We start from the raw sequence: 15,922 nt of genomic DNA, 5'->3' as shown, positions 1-15,922 counted from the left end.
AAAATGACAAACTATAGTGCTCATTGAGATACATCGAATGGCTTTTAAATTTCTGAAATCGGTTCAGGCGTTTTTGACCAAACGTCGATGAAAATTCTAATTTAACGATACCAATTTTTGCAAACTTTGACGAATTTTTAAAGCTAAACGAGTTGTCGTAGGGCGGTTATATTTTAGTATGATCTAGAAGACTATAATAATTACCTTAACAAAAAATAAAAAAATCGTCAATTTTTTTTTAAACTTTATTACAAGAAAACGGCCTGGCCGATCTTTACCAAAACTAATCAGCACGATTCCCAACCAATATCTTTCGAACGGTTTTTGAATTTTCAGAATCGATTCAAAATTGCGGGCAAAAACGGCAAAAATCTGTTCACATACACGCACACACACACACATAATTTTTCCAAATTTGGTCTCACTCCATTCAGAATGGCTTGAAACGTCGCGAAAACATAAAATTAGCAAATCGGATTTTCTGATGAAAACATAAACTTCTCCTTCGGGAAGTTAAAAATATCAAATAAAGAAACATGATAAAATTGATTTTTTTTTTAAAATAGGGTTGGCCAAACCCTTAGTGATAATATTTATAATAAAAATAATTGTATTTTAAAGTGAGATTTAAACTTTGTCTTTGAGCCCAAAAATCTGAACTAAAATTATGAAAAAAACAATAAATGAAAGCAAGATAAACTAGTGGTGTATGGCATCGTGCCTTAGGGCAAATTGCTGGAACTTCCCGTATCGTAATGAAATGTTAGGGAAAAAATAAATATTTTCAAATAGATTATTATAAATAATGTAATTTATATATGTTTACAGAAAAGCAAATAAACAAAACTCAATCAATCAATAAAATTTGCCAACAAGTCAAAATTTTAATATTTTTTCAAGTTCAAAATTTTTGAAATTTGAAAATATTAATTACATAAAACTGTTAGTAAACTTTTCATAACCTTTTTAATATTTTTATAACAACGTTAATTATCCGAAAAAGATACTGATTTTAAGAATCAATAATAGCTATGTGAGACTGCAGCATTTTATTATCTTATTATTATTATTATTGCGTTTAATTCTTAGAAATATGAGATTAAATCATCTTATGAATTCATCCTAGTAGAATACGATACATATATATTTTATTACATTTTATACAACGTAGTGTTTGTACACTTATAAGCCTTAGTGCATTTTAGGCCTAGAAGATATGAATTGTGAAATTCACAGTATATATTCATAATAATCTATTTGAAAATGCACAAAATTATTACTAATCATAAAATAAGTAAAAATCTGGCACAAAATTCTTGGTCACCTTACCAAAAAACTTGACAGGAAACCTTTCTATAGAAATACAGGCGTCGTGTTTTACCTAATTCACGGACTTTACCTAATACTGATAGTTGTTAATAAATATTTTTGGTTTAATTTTGAGTAAACAATTGATTTTTTAATTTGTTCTACAAAAATCTTCTTCCTCTGTGATTTATTTATGGTCATAGCATAGAATATACGTATAGAAAATAGCAGTCTATAAAACAGTATAACAAATTCAGAAAGAATTAATATTTAGTAGCCGCGGCAAAGGTACAATATCACCTTGGGTTTTCCACCCAATATAATTGCTTCAATAATGTTGCCAATAATTTTTATAATCACGTACTATATTTAACTGATTTTTGGTAATATAATATAAAAATTACATTTTTCTCACAAATAATTCAATATACATTAAAATTTAGGTTCATATTTTAAGTGAATTAATTTGTCAAATATTATTCATATGTGCACTATTCAATCTACGATGAATTAAATTAGTGCAGTAACCCGAGTGGAAATTTGTTACGGCAAGCCCTAACATAGGTCCGGCCCCTATAAGGCTGTACTCCGGCGTCCGTATTACGGAATTTAGTGCATGGCCCTCATAGGGGCCATATATGGGCCGCCCTAATATGGTAATTTGGATAGGGTCCATAAAAGGCATGCCTGAATGCAGCCCTAACACGGATTGCCCTACAATAAATGAAACGGGCCAATTTCGGATGCCCTATATCACCCCTATAACGTATTGCCCATAATATGATGATATGGGCCGTATTGGGAATTCATTACTAGAACCCTAATACGGCCTACCCATTATTGAGACCGGTCGTATTTACGTATTACGATTTATTAAATTTTTGTGAATGTAGAAACAATAATACACATTTATTTAAGACAATTTTAGATTTAAAAAAAAAACAACTAAGCAAAAGAAAAGAAGAGTATTTTCCATTTCGAGCAATTTGAAGTTAATACAAGTTTACAATATTCATTACAAGTTTAAATATTCAATTTATTTTTTTGTTTAATTTTTTTATTTAATCATTGTGATCAATATTAAATATTGAATTTTTTAGTACATCATATTATTTATTTTAATAAATATTAAATATTCAATTAATTTTTATGTTCAATAAAAGATGATTTATAATTTAAATAAACTTACATGTGTCGAACTGATAATTTTGTCAGTTTGACTGACTTTGATAGATTGTCCGGTGCTTGGTGCCGTCCGGCGTTACGGGACTTTTTCCTAATATTCCCCGAACATTTTGTTACGGTACGGGAAGTTACAGCAATTTGCCTTAAGGCACGATGCCATACACCCCACTAGTTTAATTTTGTTCTGTATAAGTGCTAACGGTCACTACATACTCCCATTCTTTGTATTTCCTAGTTAAAAAATGAAAATCTTATGATGAGTGCTCCAGCTGAGAGCATCGGTATGGCCCAGCAAAAGGGTGGATAAATAGTGTTTTTTTTTTGCAATATCTAAGAATATTCATCAAAGACACATGTGCAAATATTCCAAAGTGTGGAGATGGCTACATATGTGATCAATGCAGATTATTTTGAAATGTCCGGTTCTAGGTGCCACAAATCATATTTTTTGATACCAAGTTTGATTGATAGTATTAATTATTTTTAGCAAAGATTGCTGTTTTGTTAATTTAGTTTGATGTCTAACTTTGTTATCTAACATAAATAATAATTTAATAAACATTTCGTAAAATATTTTTTGATTTATTTATAAATAACCTTAGGTGTGCGCCACTAAGGGACTTCCCCCTTAATGTTTTCAAAAGACTATTACAAATAAATACTGTAACATTGTCTAATATTTATACTCGAAAAAATTTTTTTTTGTATATCGAAAATAATTCAGATTTTATTTTTAATTCTGGCTATAGTTCTAATATACTTTAAACAAATCATTTCAACTTTGCAATTCAGTTTATATAATTCTTATAAATATTAGACAATGCTACAATATTTATTTATGATAATCTATTTGAAAACATTTAAAATTCCTCGAACATTTCGTTACGGTACGAAAAGTTCCAGAAATTTGCCTTAAAGCACGATGTCATACACCCCACTAGTTTTCTTATAATTAGTTCTTCCATAAACATTTCGGGGGTGGAGACTTATATCTGATATTATTCTAATTTCTGGTACATCTCAGCTGCTTTTCGGTAATAATAATGTAGACATTACATTTTTCTCATTCATAATCATGAATATATTACATTCTAAACTTGTCTAGGCCCATAAGTGAATTGAAATTTCTGGCAGGTGACAGTCAAACTATTTTCAATGTCTAAAAATGACATGTTGTTTTTAGCAATTTTCTCCATTTATTTCTACAATATTATTTTATTTTCATACTCATTAAACCCTAAAAATTTTCCCTAACAAACATCAAATAGATTTATCAAAATCCGAATAATCATTTAGGAGGAGTATCCTTTTATATATCCTTACAGATGAATTATATATAAAATTCTTCTGTAACAATGTAAGTTTCATTAATCCTCCTAAACTATAATTCGGATTTTCATGAATCTTCCTGAAGTTTGTTCGGGAAATTTTCTAGAATGTTTTGATTCATAGAAATATAGTTAGATTGTAGAAATAAATAGAAAAAATTACAAAAAACCGCTTTATACTTTTTAAAAGATTTCAATTTTCATCACGTGTATCTTATGCTATGACCATAAATCACGATCATTTTTAGTGTGATAAATTTGGAAAATCAATAATTAAATATTTAGTCGGGAATAAACAAAAAATCATTCATTTATACATCCACATCTACAGGTACGACTAAAAATACTATATAACCCTTAAATGCAATAAAATAAATTGTATAATAGTTAATGTGTATAATTTTTAATATACAATTTTATTGAACATTTTTTAATATTTGTTAAATGAATAATTAATGCGCAGAACTGCATCACTTGTAACACGCATTTTGACTCTATTTTATTATATTATTTTAATTTCTGGCACATATCAGCTGCTTTTCGGCAATAATAATGTAGACATTACATTTTCCTTATTTATAATCATGAATTTATTATATTTTATATAATTTATATACACACACATACACACACACACATATATATATATATATATATATATATATATTATATTATATATATTATATTATATATATAATATTATATATATATATATATATATATATATAATATATATATGTTAGAGAAGTTAGTTTTGATGTTGAGAAATATGAGTAAGTTCTTCAAGGGCATACATCAAATAAAAGGCAAAGATTTAGAAGTTAATCTTTAATTTTTCCAAACGTTTCGACATAGTATAAATATATATATATATATATATATATATATATATATATATATATTAAATGTTAAATATGAACAAAGCAACACTCAGATTTTTAACCAAAAATTCTATATATCCCGGCAAACGTTGTTTTGCTAAGTAGGGTATATTCTAAACAATTTCGAGAGAATCAAAAATATTAATACTTTAAGTGTATAAGGATGTGTTGTTTAAATGCTATATACAATGAAGTATTATAAAAACAATAAACCCCATTAGTTTGTCCATATTTTGTCAATACAATTAAACTGGAAGATTTATACACTTTCCATAGGAAACATAGTATAATCCATCCAAGTCTTTTTTGGCGTTTTGTCTTATTGATTACGTTTTAAGTTTTTCAGATTCTTTCAGATTCGGGATTTTATGTAAATAATGCTTATACGAAATTTTCAAATTTTTGCGAGGAGAGATAGAAAATGAATTAAGTATTTCTTCTTTGACCTGTTTTTTGAAAAGTTTCAAGTAACATTCGATCAATTAAAGTAAATTTAATAACTAGTGGGGTGTATGGCATCGTGCCTTAAGGCAAATTGCTGGAACTTCCCGTACTTTAACGGAATGTTCGAGGAATACTGAATGTTTTCAAATAGATTATTATTAATATTGTAACATTGTCTAATATTTATAGGAATTATATAAACTATATAAAGTATATTAGCACTATAGTCAGAATTAAAAATAAAATCTGAATTATTTTCGATATACAAAAAAATTTTTTTTTGAAAAAAAAAAGTTGAAACAAAATGTTTTTTTTCTAAAATCAATTATTTTGTTATGACAAGCAGAAAGTTCTTTGAATCATTTAAATCGGACGCTTAGCTCTCTCAAAAACTGCCATTTTTTACATATTTAGCTAAGTATCTTCGAAATGACTGGGCCTGCCTTTGCCAAAAACTGATAAACACTTCCCCCAATCATTACTAATTAAATGCTTTTTAGATCATTCAAATCGGATGCTCCGTTCTCTCAAAAACTCGTTTTCTATTTTCTGCACTCTTTGCTCTTTATCTCCGTAACTGCTGGACCTGCTTTTGCCAAAAACTAATCAGATCATCTCCCTATCAATAGGAATCGAATGTTTTTTGAACAATTCAAATTGGTTGATCCGTGCGGCCGAAAACGTGACTGGAAATTTGTATCATACAGACACACACACACACATCCATTTTTTCTGAGTTATCAAAACGTCGAGAAATGTAAAAAATTTCAATTTCGATTTTCGGCCCATTACAATAACTCCTTACGGAAAGTAAAAAGTATATATGTAGAGCAGGCCGAGGCACAAAGGTCCAATTTGACTTTGAGCAAATATAAACTATATTGTGAAAACCATAACAATTATATCACAACAAATAACACATATCAAACGAACAATTATCTGTCTACGTTCAGTAAACTGCCTTCTACTTCATCATTGTAGAAATGTGATTTTTTGATGTCTTTCAAAATTTTTTTTATCTGGACCTTTTTACCCTATAGGCGGGGTAACTTGAAACGGGCAGGTGGCAAAAAGGTTTAAATCCTTATTATAATTTTAGAGGTATTTTACAAAATAATTACATTTTTAACTAATGCTTAAAAACTACCAATGGAAAAAAATACTTTTATTTTGGATTTTCAAAGATTACCGTTTATCTCCTCCATTTCTAAGTATCTACCTGGTTATACATCTTTTTTACTCTACTTTCAAATATTGTTGTTAAACAATGCTTAACTTTACTAATTTTTGACACATCGGTGGTGGACCTTTTTAACCCCTATTAAACGTAATTGAACATCATTTGTTAAAAACGTTTGACATTTTACGTATTACCCACCGTCTATTGTTTTATTTAAATTGAAATTTAAATTTTATTTTAAATTGAAGTAATATCTCACCTTTCCGACCATCTCTGGATAGGCACGAATTTTTCTAGACTAAGACTGGCCAAATCGGTTCAGCCGTTTTCTAATTTTACCGAATCATTTGATCGAGAGCTCCATTTTTATATATAAGATTTGGAAATATGAACAAACAACACTCTTTTTTGTATTATTTTATTAAATAATAATTTTACAAACGTTTAGAGACTAGGTTTGTCTCATCATCATTGTGTTATAATTTAAAATCTAAAATATGGAAACCTAAATTAGCATGTGTGTTATCCGTTCAAGTCGTTCAATATACTGCCTACTGCCTAACGATCGTCGGGGTCTGAATTCTCTATTCAAGGTCAAGTGTAAGTCATGCAATATCAAATAGGAAAGAAAAGCAATAGGGCGCAGTTGAAAAATAGATGTCGCTAAGAGAAAATATATTTTATGAAAGGAGACGGTTCGTTTATAAAAAATATTATTTAATAAATTAGTGCAAGAGAGAGTGTTGGATGTTCAAATTTCCAAATTAATCCTATCCATCCAGAATACATTTGTTATATATATATATATATATATATATATAAATATATATATATATATATATGTATATATATTCAATAGATAAGTCCTGGATTTTTTCAATATATTGATTGTTTCTTTTCCGAACAGTAAATCCAATAATAAAAAACAATTTGTTTTTTGAAGATGTTTAATAACGACGTTTCGGAACTAGATACGTTCCATCATCAGGTTTATTTTGTCAAAGACAATGTTTTTCAAAAACTATTGACTAACATTAATTAATGATGGTTATTACAGATTATTTAGAAAAATTATAAAGGAATGGATTATGTACGAATGTAAAGAGTAACGAAAATTAACTAAAAAAGGTTTTATATAAAATTGAGAAGCAAAAATTATTTACCTGTAATAATTTATAAATCCATATCACTAATATTTTTTGTTAAAAACACTCGTTTTTTCTCGAGAATATTTGTAAATGTTTTGACTTCACAAGACTTTGTAACACACTGTGATGAAGTTCTGTCGGCCAGATGTAAGGAATATATACGGACTTAGGCAAAAATAATTTTTTATGGCTCTTGTATTGGTAATTTACGAAAAATGGGAATGTATTGCCTTAGCAAATGCTGAGACATATTATCTCCTATATATAAAAAATAAGTCGGGTTTTCCTTCCTTACGAAATAACTCGAGAACGCACGAACCGATTTCGACAATTTTGCATTCGTTGGAAAGGTCTCGGGCTCCGCAAGGTTTGTAGCTAAGAAAAATAGTTGTGCATGGCATCGTGCCCTAATGCAAATTGCTGGAACTTCACGCACCGTAATTAAAAATTCGAGTAATGAAAATAATCAACAATTGTTTTAAATAATTTCAAATAGATTATTTACATATATATAAAAATAAGTCGGGTTTTCCTTCCTGACGATATAACTCCAGAACGCACAAACCGATTTCGATAATTTTGCATTTGCTAGAAAGGCCTCAGGCTCCGCAAGGTTTGTAGCTAAGAAAATTAGTTGTGCATGGCATCGTGCCTTAAGGCAAGCTGCTGGAACTTCGCGCACTGTAATTCAAAATTCGAGTAATGACATTAGTGAGAATTGTTAGAATTATGCTTGGTTAAGTCAACGAGCAATTCTTGCCGCAAAGAATAATGATGTAAACGCACTGAGTTTCACCATTCAATCAAAAATCAAAAATGATTCCGACTGGTCTTCCGTTTGACTTCAAATGATTGCAATTTCCAGTTCGCCTTGCGTTTGCAATAACAAGTCTCAAGGCCAATTGCTTAGTGTTTACGGGATAAATTTCAAATAGATTATTTAGAATATCATTGTTTTTCACATGGGCAGTTATACGTTGCCTTTTCACGAGTTGGGAAACCATCCGCTTTGTTTGTGTTAACGTCAGACCAAAAAACAAAAAATGTGATTTACCAAAGAGCACTTCAATGAAACGGATAATTTGCGGATTCACTTTCATTTACTTATAGAAGTTCAACTAAAAAACACTTGATTTTTGTAATCGAAATAAATTCATTACTGTTGTATAATAAAATCAAATTTTTCCTTTTCAAATATAAAACAAACAAAAAATTTCTTCATCTTTCTCACGAAACCATCTGGTGGCGAAACGGAGTTCGTCGGGTTTGCTAGTTATGTATATATATATACATGCACATACATATACATACCTACATACACATACATGCATATACATATACATACATATGCATATATCCATATACTCATGTACACACAATTATATACACGAACTTACATGCAAGTACATGTATATAGTGTATATACAAAAACATACATATAAGCACATATGTGGATGTGCATATATTACTACATGTATACATGTATATAAACCCACAAAATTATTAAAGGATTAATCGTTTTTAATTAGGTTTAAAAAATTTAGATACGAATCATGAATGATATTATGATCTGATCTTTTATTAACACAGTTTGACGAATTCAAAAATATTAAACTGCTTTCACAAAAAAGTCTTTTAAAAGTACAATCCTCTCTATATAAAATATTGGGTTCAAAGATAAAGATATGTGAATTTTCAACGGAATGTTGGACAAGAGTGCTTTGGAAACATCGGCTTTTATGATGAATGACGCTTAATTCATGTTGTCTCATTCTCTTATGAATGCATTGTAATGTTTGTAATGTATTGTTTTTGACAATTTTTGCAAGAGATTGAATAAACTATGTTAGTGTTAAATTTAGGAGGGCTGGTGGATTTAATTTTTGAAAACATTTCTTTAAAAAAATATAAAGCTGTTCCGGAAATAAAAATATTTTCTTCTTTGAGTAATTTGGCAAAATAATCAAATAAACCTTCAATGTAAGGCATGCTGTGAAAAGTAGGTTTAATATTGCTGTCCTGGAACAACTTGGTGATGGATTAATAATTGTTAGATTTATAGTACGTAAGTATTTTATTATTATATTTATAAATTTCATTGCCAATAAAAGACTTACCTACCATAAATCTAACAATTATCAATCCATCACCAAGTTGTATAAAACGGTAACTCGGTTTTCGGGAGAACGGGGCATCCGATTTTAATAATTCAAAAAACATTTTACTTGTATTGACAAGATAAACAACTGATTAAATTATTGGAAAAACATGTCTAGCGGTTATGGACCATCAATAAAAATAAGTTAAAACTAGTGGGGTGTGTGGCATCGTGGCTTGGCAAATTGCTGTAACGAAATTTTCGAGGAATACTGAATGTTTTCAAATAGATTATTATAAATGTTGTAACATTGTCAAATAATTATAAGAATTATATAAACTGAATTGCAAAGTTGAAATTATTTGTTTAAAGTATATTAAAACTTTATTCAGAATTAAAAATAAAATCTGATTAATTTTTGATATACAAAAAATTTAAAAAAAAATTGAAACAAAATTTATTTTTTTCCAAATCAATTATTTTGTTAAAACAAGCAAAAGGTTCTATGAATCATTTAAATCGGACGCTTAGTTCTCTCAAAAACTGCATTTTTTTTAACATTTAGCTCTGTATCTTCGAAATGACTGGGCCTACTTTTGCCAAAAACTAATAACCACTTCTCCCAATCATTACATATTGAATGTTTTTTAGATCATTCAAATCGGATACTCCGTTCTCTCAAAAACTCGATTTCTATTTTTTGCACTCTTTGCTCTTTATCTCCGTAACTGCTGGACCTGCATTTGCCAAAAACTAATCAGCACATCTCCCTATCAATAGAAATCGAATGTTTTTTGAACCATTCAAATCGGTGGATCCGTGCGTCCGAAATATTGTATCCATACATACATACGCACACACACATTCATTTTTTCTGAGGTGTGCCAAAATGTTCAGAAACCTTCAAAACGTCGAGAAATGTAAAAATTTTCAATTTCGATTTTTGGACGATTACAATAACTTACCCTACGAAAAGTTAAAAATGCCATTTGGCGGTCAAAAATGTTCATTGAATATATGTACATCAAATTATCAGAGATTTTAATAATGCTTACACATTTTGTGTAATTTTTTTTGGGTTCCGTACCAAGATTTTCCATTTTAAAATTCGCGGATACGACATTCGTATGAAGTAACGAATTTGAATAAATTAAAAGACATTCGATTCGTATTGATAAGTAAGCATGGTGATTAATTTTTAGGTATAGGCAAATCTAGCCGTTTCGAAGATACGGGGCAAAAAAAGCCAAAAACGGTAATTCAGTTTTTGAGAGAACGGAGCGCCCGATTTGAATACTTCAAAAAACATTTTACTTATATTGACTGAACGAAGAACTGTTCAAATTTTTGGAAAGGCAGGATCAGCGGTTGATAACTCTCAATAAAAATAAATTAAAAAATTGCCATTTGGCGGTCAAAAATGTTCATTGGAAATACATATGTACATCAAATTATCAGATATTTTATAGAGATTTCAATAATGTGTACACATTTTGTGTGAATTTTTTTGGGTTCCGTACCAATATTTTTAATTACAGTACAGAAAATTCCAGCAATTTGCCTTAAGGCACGATGCTATGCGCCCCACTAGTTGAATGTTATTTTTCAGCTTGTTCCTCTTTTTCCCTTGTTCTGTTATTTTATTAAAATGTATTATATACACCTAGTAGACACGCGTTGCTACTATCTTCTAGTTTATATTTTAATATATTTATACTTACCAGTATCTGCTTATTGTTCATAAAAAAAGAGATTGCAGAATAAAATTAAATAAAATAAATATATTTATCACTAACTTACTTACTTTTAATGCTTATCAATTTGGTCTGCAGTTTGTCAAAATGTGATTCGCTCGAATTATATATGTTTCTTAATTGCCTAATGAAAATATTCAAAAATTCTTTGGGTTCTGAGTGCTCGCTGTTATTATTATAGTTAACGTCATTATCTGACTAAGATTCAGATTTATACTTAGATCTTTTCCTTAGATCAATTAAATTTTGCTTCTTAACGAATTTAAACATTGTGCTTCCCTCTTTTTTCTTTATATTAATTACAACTAGTATATAGAATCTTCTGGGTTTTCTGTAAAGGTTTTTGTTGTCATATTCATAGTGATGATTATCTTCTTCTTCTGAATCCAATGTTACTTAACTCCCGTCAAGTCATATATTTAAAAATATTAACAGCAATATTTTAGAATCATTACCATATTTTTTAGAACTAGTAAAATTAAAAAAAGTTTTCTAATTCAGCCTTTATTGAACTTCATTTTATTTGTTTAGTAAAAATATTATTGAAACTGCACTAACATTGACTAGTACACGTATTGTGCTCTTGCGAGTATAATAATTTTTTGTTTCATTCACACCAAAGTATTTGGCGATTGTCTCACTATATCTACTAGTATCATATTGCCAGACATTTTTAATTGCCAGACGTGTTTAACAACCACAGAAACGTCTGGCAAATTAATTTTGTTTTTTTTTACCCTTAATAAACATAATATTAAAATAACAGACGGACTGAAATGATTTGAATTTTTAAAAAAAATTAATAATTAAGTTGGTGTCAAGCACATATTTAGCAGCGCCCAAAATGTCTGGCAACAAAAAATGTGAGTCTGGTGAACCTTTTCGAAATCAAAAAAAATAAAAATTGTACTTTCTAAAATGCTTTCCAAACTTTGAAATCGCGCTGTACAAGTTGGCTGCGCACTAATAAACGCAACCACTTCCAGCTGCCAGACGGCCCGTACTCTAAACGAGAGATCACCAGGGACCACATACCAAAAAACCTGGCTGCCTAAAATTCTTTCTCAAAAACGTTGTTAGCTCCTGAACCATAACGCATTGCAATTTTTTTATGTAAAACTTTTTACGTCAATTATTGTACTTTCCAAAACGATTTGACTTTTGATGCCTTTGTGAGGTCAGTATCTACATCAAAAATTATTCCTTCTGACTAATATATAGTTTGGTATGTATACTATCAAGCTGTTTTTAATAAAAAAATCTCAATATCATTTTTACTTTATTATTTCCAATGACTAATATGCCCATCACGTCCGCTATAAAATGTGGAAGTGACCTGTGAATCATTTTTTCAGTCGCCATCGGATGTAAAAGGCCAGTTTTTATTTTTGTTTCGATGTAGATATAGTACGGGCCTATGTCGCAACTTTCAAATACCAGTTGCATATAAACATTTCTATGATTTTGTAGATTGGTAGATTCGTTAACAGCTGTTATGTCCATCAATTCCGTATCGTCGTCCACATAGTTTTCCACTGTATTTTTTTATATTGTTTGAACAGCAATTAGAACTCTTATATGTTGTATAATCTGTTTGTTTGTTAAGGACATATGACTACTTATGTATTTCATGAGGGGCAAACCATCGATTTACCATTCTCTTAGGTGTGGGATATTTTTGATATTAGCTATTACGCCTAATCGTTAACATATGAATGGATGTTGCAGGTATATCCACGAAGGATGATTTCCACTTGGAATTATCTTGTGATCTATAACCCCTTACTATAAGACTATAAGCTGCCTTATGTCGGGCTACGGCGGTAGCGTGAGTCGAAGCAGCGAACCCGAGACTAGTTGCTGCTAGCCCACGCTCTAACCGATATCGCCACCGCTGGCCCAATTCTCCACTGTTATGATCTCATTATTGTGAAGGCTACAGTTTTTTTTTTTATTTAATATTTGATAGATAATAAGAATACATTGTTAACTTCCCGAAGAAGAAGTTTATGTTTTTATAAAAAAATCGATTCGCTAATTTTACGTTTTCTCAACGTTTCAAGCCATTTTGAATCGAATGAGACCAAATTTGAACTAGTGGTGTATGGCATCGTGACTTAAGGCAAATTGCTGGAACTTCCCGTACCTTAATAAAATATGAGAGAAATATTAAATGTTTTCAAATAGATTATTATAAATACTGTAATATTGTCTAACATTTATAAGAATTATATAAACTGAATTGCAAAGTTGAAATTATTTGTTTAAAGTATGTTAGAACTTTATTCAGAATTAAAATTAAAATTTGAATTATCTTCGATTTAAAAAAAATGTGAAAAAAATGTTTTTTTGAGAAAAGAAAATTGAAACAATTTTTTTCTCTCTCAACAACTTTATAGACTTTTAAACGTTTAAAAAGTGTTAAGAAAATTTTTTCGACGATTTTTATGATTTTTTTTGACGGTAGATACCATACTCTTATAGATCATTCTAAAATAATAAAGCCTTACGGCAAAAATTAATATCGTTTTTTTTGGCATATGTCAAAATTAAACCTTTGATCGACGTTTTCTCAAAAACGCCTGAACTGATTTCAAAAATTTAAAAGCCATTTGATGTTTCTCAATGAGCACTATCGTTTGTGCGACGATAACTAATAACTTTTTTGTTTTTACAATCATCTTCACTAATGATACACTATTTTTTTATTATTTATAAAATTCTTCATCACTCTCATTATCACATGGCTAAAGCTATTATTATACCTAGTTCGGCGCATGGAGATACATTAATATCGGGCGACCCGATACATGTCCGTCTTCGGATTCGGACTCCATAAACAATAAACTCTTAGACATTAAGGGAGAAAGTACCACCCAGTCAAGCGACCAATTTTCATAATAATTCATATATACAATCCAACTTACCGCATTCTCAAGTAATTCGTGAGGCACCTCAAACATAATCAAATCTGGAATATCAACCAAATACTTCCCTTCCACAAAATGATCATGTCAATACAAGTAGTATTGATCAAACATATAACCAACAGAACGATACACAAGTGCTCAAAAATATGATGAAAGTCTTAATCGAACAAATGGGCACAATGCTGAATGTATTTTCAAATGTTTTAGTAAAGAAATAAAACCTACTTATCACATTATAATGACATTAAAAATATGTATAATAGTTAGAAACAATAATGTAATTAAAGCTATACTCCAAATATGACATGATCGGTTTGCCATTGTAATAAGCATTTAGAAACGAACCTTCATTAGAGAAATGCAGTAATTGCTGATTTATAAATTCTATAATATAATATTTGTTTTCACAGTGGATTATATTAAACAACGCCTAAACAAATATTGTTTTCGCGACGTCACTCATCATGTAATTGTGTTTGAAGAACTTCCTGAAATTAAAATTCATTGACTGCTTTTATTTTTTTTACTTTATTTACTTTTTCGCTGGCGATATAATTTTGAACCATTCAAATCGGTTGATCATTGCGCCCAAAATCAAGGACGAAAAAATGCGGAGATACAAAACACACACACATCCATTTTTTCTGAGGTATGCCAAAATGTTCAAAAACCTTCAAAACGTCGAGAAATGCAAAAATTTTCATTTTAGATTTTCGGCCCATTACCATAACTACCCTGCAGAAAGTTAATAAAATAATACTTAACATACGTACATGGAACGCCAATGACTTAACTCAACATTGTCAAGAGTTTAAACATTTCTTGCTGCACAACAAAATAGATATCATCTTCTAATCTGATCTTTATACTGATTTTCTACAGGCTACAAATATTTCAATAAAATATTTCATGATCAACTTACAGGTTCAACAATATACTGCTCATCAAAACATAAAATTTCACAGGTGCTGTTTAATCAATTCTTCATAATCATAAGCCAAAGCAATATCCTTCATAGCCGGCGGGGACTTCGTTAAACTTAAAACCTATAGCGGCTAGAGAACCCACATACTGGCCTAGTGATATGCAGCGAATACCGGACATGCTAGATTTTTTTACTACGAAAAATTACTTAGAAGTATGTGCATGTCTTGATCTTACCTCAGATCACTGTCCAGTCTTTCTACATAATAATAATATTAATCAAAAACTCAAGAGTGCAAGTGCAATATTTCATTGAACAATAAACATGATATAGACTATGCTAAAGGCAATCTAACAAAATTAATATGCTTTGCAGCAGAAAATTCGACGCCAGAAGTTGATATTCAGTGTTTTACTGAATATACAATGGATATCAAAGCTGAATATCAATTTTATAATTGAACCAGTTTTCGAAACCGAAAACGGCTCGATAGATTTTCACCTAAAACTAATCAGTATCATTCCCAGCTAATATCTTTCGAACAGTTTTTGATTTTTTAAAATCGATTCGGTAGTATGAGCTTCAATGTGGACGAAAACACTTTTTTCTAAATTACAAAGGAACGGCTCGGTAGATCATCGCACAAAACTGACAAACGATTGTACTTATTGAGATACATCGAATGGCTTTTAAATTTCTGAATCGGTTCAGACGTTTTTGAGCAAACGTCAATGAAAGGTC

The 15,922-nt window shown here is 29.7% G+C and overlaps 1 protein-coding gene across 1 annotated transcript in view; it reads right to left on the bottom strand.

The window, feature by feature from the left end:
- LOC113367224 overlaps window positions 1–15,922 on the bottom strand; it is a 104,428-nt gene that overhangs the window by 16,147 nt on the left and 72,359 nt on the right. The window lies entirely within an intron of this gene.

The sequence above is a fragment of the Ctenocephalides felis genome, unplaced genomic scaffold (genome assembly GCF_003426905.1).
Source record: "Ctenocephalides felis isolate EL2017-DRISC unplaced genomic scaffold, ASM342690v1 CF-g0.4_SCAFFOLD_01170, whole genome shotgun sequence".
Taxonomy (NCBI): domain Eukaryota; kingdom Metazoa; phylum Arthropoda; class Insecta; order Siphonaptera; family Pulicidae; genus Ctenocephalides; species Ctenocephalides felis.
This window is presented reverse-complemented; position numbering and strand designations above follow the sequence as displayed.